This window comes from Macrobrachium rosenbergii, chromosome 13 (genome assembly GCF_040412425.1).
Source record: "Macrobrachium rosenbergii isolate ZJJX-2024 chromosome 13, ASM4041242v1, whole genome shotgun sequence".
Lineage (NCBI taxonomy): Eukaryota > Metazoa > Arthropoda > Malacostraca > Decapoda > Palaemonidae > Macrobrachium > Macrobrachium rosenbergii.
Window position 1 is genome coordinate 39,279,990 of NC_089753.1, and position 11,423 is coordinate 39,291,412.

Below are 11,423 nucleotides of genomic sequence, written 5' to 3' on the forward strand. Positions count from 1 at the left end.
TCTAGGTGTCTCTCATTTCATGGTTTAAATGGCATCATCTCACATACACATGCACGAACACACACACACACACACTCATGCACAAACACACAAGCACTTCAATTATCTGAACTAGATGAGATTACTAATTAAATTTGAGTTTGTCTTGGTCTATTGACTTATTTGTTTTGGGAGAGTTTGCTATAACTTACATCAGTGATCGAATGACGTTATTTCTCCTGAGTTGTTTTGGCAATAAGTATGTGCTGAGCGAGCTGCCGATTTATTTTGAAGCTAAACTGGTTCTTCGTGATGAACGAATCAGTTTGTGATGATGGAGAAATTAGCCCTCATTTTTGTATCAGTCTACCATTATTAACTAACGGTAATGACTGAGTCGTAATTATATTAATTGTTGTCAATAATCAGGTTAATAATTGGTACTGACAAAGTTATTACCGAAGTTGAAGCATAGTTTTTTTTATGTATTTGACCAACCCGTGAATTCTCCTTAACTGTATTGAGAATTTTCGTCATAAGAGTTTTTGCTATTAGTCTACTGTACTTCGTTCCACGTCAGGTAGTTCAACACTTGGTTCTCGTGTAAGTGGTCGAGCGCCTCCCACGGAAGAAAGCTTCGGTCATTTCTCTTACCTGGTGAGTGGTGAGTTAGTTTAGAATCTGTAGATGTACTGTGCGTGTGGATTCCAGTGTGCTAAGGGGAACAGCTGCTATGGTCGGTAAGAAAATTGGGAGTATCTTGGTTCGTGGGTGATAAGACGTTACGAGTTTCTTAATATTTTTAGAGACAACATCCGGTGTAAGGTTTGTTTGTTTTTAACTGGTCACTGAACAACCATCGCCACCTTGAGTGGTTTTCTAAATATTTGTGTTACTGGTGTGTTCTTTCTTGGAGTAGTTGTACTTTTACTTTGCTGTTCAAGAGCCATTTCGAGTTTTCTCCCGCCGTGATCAAATTGTATGTGGGTGAAGTTGGTCCATTTTTGCAGTCCATATCGAAGCTGAGCTATAAAATGCTATAAATTCGTAATTAGCCATGCTGCTTCCTTTGAATAACATGCTATATAGTCGTTGTTTACCATTTAAGCAGTTTTATTAACCTTATTACCTGGGTAGTCAATTTCGGCATAATTCAGTGCTTGGACATTTGGGTAACCCTTTTAGTCCGCCAGACTATCAGGAATCGAAGGTTGGAAGTGAGAATTGAATTATGAGTTGCAAACACTATTTTTAACGCAATTTTTTTTTTTACTTTTTAGAGACTCTTGATAGTGTCCATGAAGAAATTCAGTAAATAGGTGTTTTATATTATTTTTTAGAGCCTGTCGATACTGCCCACGAAGAAATTCAGTAAATAGATTTTTTTATATTACTTTTTAGAGCCTTTTGATACCATCCATGAAATTCAGGAAATAGGTTTTTTATATTACATTTTAGAGCCCCTTGATACTGTCCATGAAATTCAGTAAATAAAGCTACATTATAAAGACTTGGAATTTCGAACTTAGGTTTTCCGTCCATATTTAGGTTGAGTTAGATGACGATTGTTTGCTACAGGAACTTTAATACGTGAATTTCTAAACGAAACCTTTCTGGTAGCGTTGTCATTTTAATGAACCGTTCGGAATGACTGAAAGTGTGTTCTTAGGAGCTCAAATTTTTGCCGACGAAATGTCATAACTACCGTCCTATCTCAATGAAATTATTAAGGATACTTATTCAACTGGAAAATTTATTTAATTGAAAACTATTAAAGGAATGTTTCTTGAATAACTTTAAAAGAAACTTTTCTGGGTGCGATGGGTCATCCTCAAAAGTAGGAACACAGCGCCATATCTTCAACGAAACGTCTGTGGTAATGCTGCTGTAATGCTGAATGAGACAGGGTGAAAGTTCTGGCCTTTCCAATTAAACGCTAGTGGGAATTTCACGTAGGTTTTAATTAAACCGTTGTAGGAAGCTGTGGTTTCTAATTTTGTCGAGTACACTGTGCCATGGAATTCAGTAAAGAATTTTCAGCAACATTGCATGATTTCAAAACAATGTTGCTGGAAAAGTTTGCCATTTTTATGTTGGAACTCATTAAGAATGTTTTGTTTTATGAAGTTCCATTTTTCGTGGATATATTGTGGGAATGCTGTCAATTCCAGTGGAAACTGGCAGTATTTTACGTTATTTTCGATTAAATGTTTATAAGAAATCTGTCACTTTCAATTGTTTGCAGAAAGGCTGCAATTTTCAATCATATATGAAGGGTCATTTTCACCGAGACTTATTTAGGGCGTACCGCTTTCTACGAGATGTTTGTAGGATGTGCCATTTTACAATAAAACGTTTGTAACATTTGCCATTTTCTATTAAACGTTTGTAAGGAGGGTGTGCCATTTTCTATTAAATGTTTGCGGAAAGGGTGTGCCATTTTCTATTAAATGTTTGCGGGAAGGGTGTGCCATCTACAATTCAGTGTTTATAGGAAGGGAGTGCCATCTTCATTTCAGTGTTTATAGGAAGGGAGTGCCATCCTCAATTCAGTGTTTATAGGAAGGGAGTGCCATCCTCAATTCAGTGTTTATAGGAAAGGAGTGCCATCTTCAATTCAGTGTTCATAGGAAGGGAGTGCCATCTCCAATTCAGTGTTTATAGGAAGGGAGTGCCATCTTCAATTCAATGTTTATAGGAAGGGAGTGCCATCTTCAATTCAATGTTTATAGGAAGGGAGTGCCATCTTCAATTCAATGTTTATAGGAAGGGAGTGCCATCTTCAGTTCAATGTTTATAGGAAGGGAGTGCCATCTTCAGTTCAGTGTTTATAGGAAGGGAGTGCCATCTTCAGTTCAATGTTTATAGGAAGGGAGTGCCATCTTCAGTTCAATGTTTATAGGAAGGGAGTGCCATCTTTAATTCAATGTTTATAGGAAGGGAGTGCCATCTTCAGTTCAATGTTTATAGGAAGGGAGTGCCATCTTCAGTTCAATGTTTATAGGAAGGAGTGCCATCTTCAGTTCAATGTTTATAGGAAGGAGTGCCATCTTCAGTTCAATGTTTATAGGAAGGGAGTGCCATCTTCAGTTCAATGTTTATAGGAAGGGAGTGCCATCTTCAGTTCAATGTTTATAGGAAGGGAGTGCCATCTTCATTTCAATGTTTATAGGAAGGGAGTGCCATCTTCAATTCAATGTTTGCGTGAAGGGTGTGCCATCTTTAATTCAATGTTAATAGGAAGGGAGTGCCATCTTTAATTCAATGTTTATAGGAAGGGAGTGCCATCTTTAATTCAATGTTTATAGGATGGGAGTGCTATTTCCAATTCAGTGTTTATGAGAAGGGAGTGCCATCTTCAGTTCAATGTTTATGGAAGGGAGTGCCATTTTCAGTTCAGTGTTTATGGAAGGGAGTGCCATTTTCAGTTCAGTGTTTATGGAAGGGAGTGCCATTTTCAGTTCAGTGTTTATGGAAGGGAGTGCCATTTTCAATTCAATGTTTATAGGAAGGGAGTGCCATTTTCTATTCAATGTTTATAGGAAGGGAGTGCCATCTTCATTTCAATGTTTATAGGAAGGGAGTGCCATCTTCAATTCAGTGTTTATAGGAGGGGAGTGCCATCTTTAATTCAATGTTTATAGGAAGGGAGTGCCATCTTTCAATGTTTATAGGAAGGGAGTGCCATCTTTAATTCAATGTTTATAGGAAGGAGTGCCATCTTTAATTCAATGTTTATAGGAAGGAGTGCCATCTTTAATTCAATGTTTATAGGAAGGAGTGCCATCTTTAATTCAATGTTTATAGGAAGGAGTGCCATCTTTAATTCAATGTTTATAGGAAGGGAGTGCCATCTTTAATTCAATGTTTATAGGAAGGGAGTGCCATCTTTAATTCAATGTTTATAGGAAGGGAGTGCCATCTTTAATTCAATGTTTATAGGAAGGGAGTGCCATCTTTAATTCAATGTTAATAGGAAGGGAGTGCCATCTTTAATTCAATGTTTATAGGAAGGGAGTGCCATCTTTAATTCAATGTTTATAGGAAGGAGTGCCATCTTTAATTCAATGTTTATAGGAAGGAGTGCCATCTTTAATTCAATGTTTATAGGAAGGAGTGCCATCTTTAATTCAATGTTTATAGGAAGGAGTGCCATCTTTAATTCAATGTTTATAGGAAGGAGTGCCATCTTTAATTCAATGTTTATAGGAAGGGAGTGCCATCTTTAATTCAATGTTTATAGGAAGGGAGTGCCATCTTTAATTCAATGTTTATAGGAAGGGAGCCATCTTTAATTCAATGTTTATAGGAAGGGAGTGCCATCTTTAATTCAATGTTTATAGGAAGGGGGTGCCATTTTCAATTCATTGTATATAGGAAGGGAGTGCCATTTTCAATTCATTGTTTATAGGAAAGGAGTGCCATTTTCAATTCAATGTTTATAGGAAGGGAGTGCCACTTTCAATTCAATGTTTATAGGAAAGGAGTGCCATTTTTAATTCAATGTTTATAGGAAGGGAGTGCCATTTCCAATTCAGTGTTTATGAGAAGGGAGTGCCATTTTCAATTCAATGTTTATAGGAACGGAGTGCCATTTTCAATTGTAATGAAACGTTTGCAGGATGGTTGTCATTGCTGATGAATTGTTCAGAAGCAGGAAGACATTAAGGTGAAACGTTTGAGAGTGTGACAGTTTGGATGAAACTTGAACTGGTAGTGTGCCATTTATAATGAAACATTAATAGGAACCTCGTTCCACTTTCGACCAAACATTTGTAGGGGAGTGTTCCATCTTTATGTAACTTTTCGTAGAAAGGATGGGCCATATTCGATCAAACATTTACAGGAAGGTTCTGCCATTTGCAATGAAGTCTGTACAGGAGTGCCATTTGCAAAGAAACTTTCGGAGGGAGGGTGTGCTATTTCCTATGAAACTTTTGTAGAAAGCGTGTGATATTTCCCATGAAACTTTTGTAGAAAGCGTGTGATATTTCCCATGAAACATTTGTGGGAACGGTGTACAACTTACTCTGAAACATTTTAGAAGGAGTGCCATTTTCTAGTTGTGGCATATAATTTTCATTATAACAGTTTTTAGAAAGGGAACGTCATTTTCATTTTGACGGTTGTAAGAAAACTACGTAATTTTTATCATGTCTTTCGTTTCAAGGCTGTGCCATATTCCTTATAATATTTGTATGAAAGTGATCGGTTTTCATTATGATGTTTAGAGCAAAGTTTTCACTATTCAAGGTATGCTGTCATGCCATGGAAACGTTTGTGGGAGGCATGTTATTATCAATGAAACTTCTTTGGAAGGCCCGTGTCAGCGTCAATGAATTGTTTGTCGAAGGGCCGCGTCATAAGACCCATGTAATTGTCGATGAAACTTTTGCAGGAAGTCTGTGCCTGTTTCAATGAAACGTTTGCAGGGGGCCCCAAGTCATTCATTTTCAATGGAAACGTTTGCAGGAGGCCCTAGTCATTCAATACGAAAATTTCCAGGGGGCTAGTGTCATTTTCGAGGAATTTGTTGTAAGAAGCCCTTGTCATTTTCAGTGAATCTATTGTAGGAAGCCCTTGTCATTTTCAATGAAACTTTTCCATTTTCAACTAAACTTACAGGCTAGTTTCATTTCCAATGAAACGTTTATAGGAGGTAAAAAGCCCGTGTCGTTTTCAATGAAGAGTTTGTAAGTGACTTTTATAGTATTAAATGAAACATTTGTAGGACTGATGTATAAAAAAGTTAAGTATATCTTAGTTTATCCAGACCACTGAGCCGATTAACAGCTCTCCTAGGGCTGGCCCGAAGGATTAGATTTATTTTACGTGGCTAAGAACCAATTGGTTACCTAGCAACGTGACCTACAGCTTATTGTGGAATCCGAACCACATTATACCGAGAAATGAATTTCTATCACCAGAAATAAATTCCTCTTATTCTTCATTGGCCGGTCGGAGATTTGAACTCCCGGCCAGCAAAGTGCAAGCTGAGAACGGAACCCATTCGCCCAACGAGGAACTGACTGGTGTATAATCTAAATATTTGAAGTTATGTTTTGAAATCCAGTCATATAGTTATAGTAGTGATATTATATATAATAAGTTGGATAAATGTTGTCAACTGAACATTTATAGGCTTTAATTGAACTGAATATAGAATTAAGGCCAAAGGCCAAGCACTGGGACATATGAGGTCATTCTGCGCTGAAACGGAAATTGACAGTAAAAGGTTTGAAAGGTGTAACAGGAGGAAAACCTCGCAGTTGCACTGAAGCAACTGTTAAGAGAGGGTGGATAGCAAGATGGAAGAAAGAGGATATGAAAGGAGGTACAGTAAAAAGAACGAAAGGGGTTGCAGCTAGGGGCCGAAGGCGCGCTGCAAAGAACCCTAAGTAATGCCTACAGTGCACCGCATGAGGTGAACGGACGGCACTACCAGCCCACTACGGGGAACTGAGCATTTATAGGAAGGATGTGTCGTTTGAATATTTGCAATGAATGAAGTGTTGGCTGAACGTTTAGAGACGCTAAGTCATAATTACTGAAATGTTTGTAGAGACGCTGCCTCGTATTTTTAATGTTTTACGAACGCAGCTTTAGTTTTCAATGAAATGTAGAGGAATAGTTTTAACTACGCTTCTCTTAAAAATATTCTCCGTTTTTATCTGTAATGCGAATCTTTTTTTTTCTGTTTGAATGCTTTGTCATTTTTCTGGTCATTTGTATGAATGTAATGTAGTTTTTAATGAAAAAATTATAAGTTGGTATAATTTTGTAATTTATATTTCATTTATATTAAGTAGAAACGTCAGCATTCTTTATGGTACGGCGCAGGAACGCTTTGATATTTTTAATTAAAAGTTTGTAGGAACGCTAAGTCGTTTAATGAAGCGTTTGAAAGAATTTTATTGTAATTTCTGAAAAACACTGTTCCCTTTCATGATACGTTTAATGAAACTCTTAAATCAAGCCATTTTTTAAAAACTATTTTTGTTACTGAATGAAGGTGAGTAACCGTAAATGATATTAATCTTAGCAGTATTCTTGGCTGACGTTGCTATGCCTGCCGAAAGGTTTTGTGCCGCATGTTAAATTTCTTAAGTTCAATTGCGAATTGCAACATTGAGATTATGCTTTTATCCGCTTCATATTAAAGGATCAAATCACTATCATATGAGGCTAGGTCCAGAATATACCTCAATGGCATCTGCAGTAAAATTAATAGCTCATCGGAAGGTAAATGTGTGGTGGTCATATACAGCTGCCGAACCACGTGGTTTGGCTGTTGGCTGTCAGACCAGATAGGATACGAAATATCAGAATGTCACTTAAGATTGTGTCACTTAAGATTGTGTCACTTAAGATTGTGTCACTTAAGATTGTGCAAATTTGTGACAAGGTAATAGTCTGAACATGAACAAAGTAAGCTAATGTCAACTAACTTTGTGAATCCTAGTTACAAAATGTCCAACTGTACTGACAAGTGACATGAAACTAGGAACGTTGGAGCTTTAAATTTAAACTCCAGTACGTGGAGTAGCATCTTGAAAGTTCGTATATACTATTTTTATGGACTGGCTAGAAAATTCAGGTAAGAAAAAAATAATTTTAAAAGCAATTATAGTAGTGCGCATTTGAAGTTGAAACTAGAAGGATGATGTTTGGCATTTGAACTATCACTCGTTACTGCCAGATATGAAAGTTAAATTGCTTAGGCTAGATAGCAGGAATAATATAAGCTTTGCGGCGCAAATGTGTAAAATATTTAACTGTTTAATAGCCCTCAAAGATTTAGAAAGGTTTGGACTTTCAAGATGCAAGTAAGCAGAATATAGGAAATTTTTATTGGCGATCTAGAAGATACAGCCCGGAAGGTCAGTACGGTTAAAAACATTGAAAGTATAGAACCAGCATTATAGAACTTTAAATCCTTGATAGTATCAACTCAGTGGGAGACTTGAATGTTCGTAGCTCAGCCATCACTCGAGCACTAGGACCCACAGAGGCGTTCACAAATTTCTGCCTCTTAAAAATACTGAAGCTAATCCTTGTCGTTACGATTATACGTATGATATTCTCGTTTATATACCCTAATAGTTTTAAGTAAAATTGAATACAGCTGCTGAAACGAATGTGTCTCATTCCAGCGTAACACTAGTTGGCAACTCCAGCATGTTTTGGAGCTCCCTAAATGCTGACCCGTGATATTTGATCTCAGTTCGATGCAGGTGCGTCATTTTGGGGGGAGCTGGGAGGGGCACTTGCCCTCTTCAAAACACTGATGCCCCCCAACTTGGTTTGCCCCCCCTAGCCTTTGAAATAATATTAATAACATGGATGGGTGTGGCACACCTGTTTGTTGCTTTATTAACTCAATACAGCTCTTATATGGCTTCAAAATGCGCACAAATTTCCAAAAATTTCTCGTGGGCGGGGGGGCGGCCGGGTGAGGCTTACAACCATCTAGCTGATAGGACTCGCTTCGCTCGCCACCCCACCCATATCATAAGTTCTAAACCTTTGTCCCCTTCCCCCTCCCCCCAAGAAAAATCCGAAATGACGCCACTGGTTCCATGATCAGAATAATTCCACGTTTTATTCCAAAACCACTGGATTGTTACACATTCAAAAGTTCTAATGGAGCATTTGAGTTCTACTCCTTACTGGTTTTGGTGCTTATTATTGACTTTTTTTTCAGGGGCCATCTAAATTTAATTCCCTTCTATCTCCCGGAAAGTGGCATGGTCTTACTCAGTGGCACTGATCTTCTTAAAGCTACCACACCAGTTTGAAAGGCTTTATCATGTGGTACCTGAGGAACTTTACCATGTGAAAAAAGTGCTGATTGCATGCTTCAAAGCAACTAGACTACGACTCAGGGTATCCAGAACTTGACCATATCCCCTGGTTTAGAGGAAGAAAGTTTACTCTTAAAAAGTACCCTTCGCAAGGTAAACATGACAAAAAATAGACAACTGGTGAATCTTGTGCAGTAGAGCTTTTGAAAATGGCCACTCTAAAAATAATTTAAGACCTCTAGGACTTGCTCCGTATTTTCATATACGACTTAAGCTATGGACGTTTACATATTACATCCCACAGATTAGCATAAATGGTCAAGTTGTTCTTTTTAGCTGAACTCAGTCTTGGCTGATGTATATCAGTGGTTAACAAGTATGTTCAAATAAAAAGTTCTCAGTGAACAAGCCGACAGAAACCTTAATTGTACTATTACAAATCTGAAAATTTCTCTTAATTCAAATTGGTTACAATGCCTTTAATTTAAACTTTTCAAACCTTTCACTCTCAGAATGTTCATATTGATGAAAAATGTTTAATGATCAAGCATATTCACCACTTTGCCCTCAAGTCTCCAAATTACTTCTGTTGTACTGTAATATTACCACTACTCTTCTGTACCTGCTTTTTATTGAATACAGTTGACTTTTTTGTTTATAATCTTGGAGACTAGTTCTTACTAACAATGATTTCCCAACAAAGTAAAGCTTGACATTCACCGCTTCCAGGTGGTACGATCTAGTGATCACTGATAGAAGCAATGAAGCCATTTCCATTTAATTTTTTTAATGACTCGTTCATCTCAAAACAGCACATTCCTGGTCAACATGACGATACTTCTAACATTCCTGCTAATTTCCATAACTAAATCCTCCCGTAGGGGGTTAGTGCCGTCAGTGCACCTCATGCGGTGCACTGTAGGCATTACTTAAGGTTCTTTGCAGCGTGCCTTTCGGCCCCTAGCTGCAACCCATTTCGTTCTTTTACTGTACCTCGATTCATATTCTCTTTTTTCCATCTTCCTTTCTACCCTCTACTACCAATTAATTCATGGTGCAACTGCGAAGCTTTCCTCATGTTACACCTTTCAAACATTTTACTGTCAATTTCCGTTTCAGCTCTGAATGACCTTGTAGGTCCCAGTGCTTGGCCTTAGGCCTAAATTCTATGTTCAATTCAATTCAAACTTTGCTTATAATCCTTTAAGGAGACTCGAGTCTCCACACTGCCGCATTCTGAGATTTCTTGTCGACAGGGACGTCTTCCTATTCTGAGGTAGAACCTCTTTATAAACGCTATACCGCTACATTGCTCAAATACATAAAAAAAACACCATAAGTATCAGGATGTTATCTCTATTGCCTATTTCCGTTGCATCGCAATAACTCCCTATCAAGTTTACTTATATATATACTGACATGAAATTTTTAAGTGCTGGGTCACAGAATATCATAGAAAACGGTTTATTTCCTGTCATAGAAAATTTAGTTTTTTGGTAAACTATTGTAAAAGTTTTGCTTTTGAATCTAATTTGAGAGACTTGAAAACCTATATACTGTACATATACTGTGTATATATATATACATATATACATGTGTGTATGTATACATGTATGTATATATGTGTATATATGTATATATATGTATGTATATATATGTATGTATAGGCTATATATATATATATATGTATGTATATATATATATATATATATATATATATATATATATATATATATATATATATATATATATATATATATATATATATATATATATATATATATATATATAATATATATATATATAAATATATATATATATATATATATATATATATATACATACATATATATATATATATATATACATATATACATATACATATATACATATATATATATATATATATATATATATATATATATATATATATATATATATATATATATATATATATATAAATATATATATATATATATATATATATATACATACATATATACATATACATATATATATATATATATATATATATATATATATATATATATATATATATATATATATATATATATATATACTGTATATATATATATATATTATATATACATATATATACATATATGTATATATGTATGTATACATGTATATATGTGTATTATATATATATATGTGTGTGTGTATATACATGTGCACGCAGATAAGAATCGAAATCTCATCATTTATCACTGAAACTGTATCTATGGGTTGAGCAGTTTTCCACATTCATTATTCTACAGCCCAATGAATATGAGAACATTACGTCAACAACAGAGCAGTTGTAGGAACGTTAGTGTAATTTGATGTACAAGAATACAACCTTTATGCCCACATACACGAAACTCAGTAAATGTTTTCCCTCCTAAACCAAATCGTAAAAAGAGAGGATTGCTCTCTCTCTCTCGTGAACAAGAGATTCCCGGGCCACACTTTGTAGTTTATCCTCCAAGAGATCAGGAAGGGCAGATGAACGCCATCCATTAGTTTACAACAATTCGTGTTTTTTTTTTGGGGGGGGGAAGCGCGTGTTTTCGTTTTTTTCGCTTGTTTCCTTTCATCCAATTTCTCCATTTTGGAAGACCTTACCTATAGTTACTATGG

The 11,423-nt window shown here is 36.0% G+C and overlaps 1 long non-coding RNA gene across 3 annotated transcripts in view; it reads left to right on the forward strand.

Annotated features, from left to right (window-relative positions):
- Positions 1 to 642: 642 nt before the first annotated feature.
- Positions 643 to 11,423, forward strand: part of LOC136845218 (uncharacterized) — a 37,227-nt gene continuing 26,446 nt past the window's right edge. Inside the window, exon 1 of one of the 3 annotated variants that reach the window (XR_010855112.1) lies at positions 643 to 719. This is a non-coding gene — a long non-coding RNA (uncharacterized lncRNA). The remainder of the gene's footprint in view (positions 720 to 11,423) is intronic. The other 2 variants (XR_010855114.1, XR_010855113.1) reach the window with 2 other exon arrangements.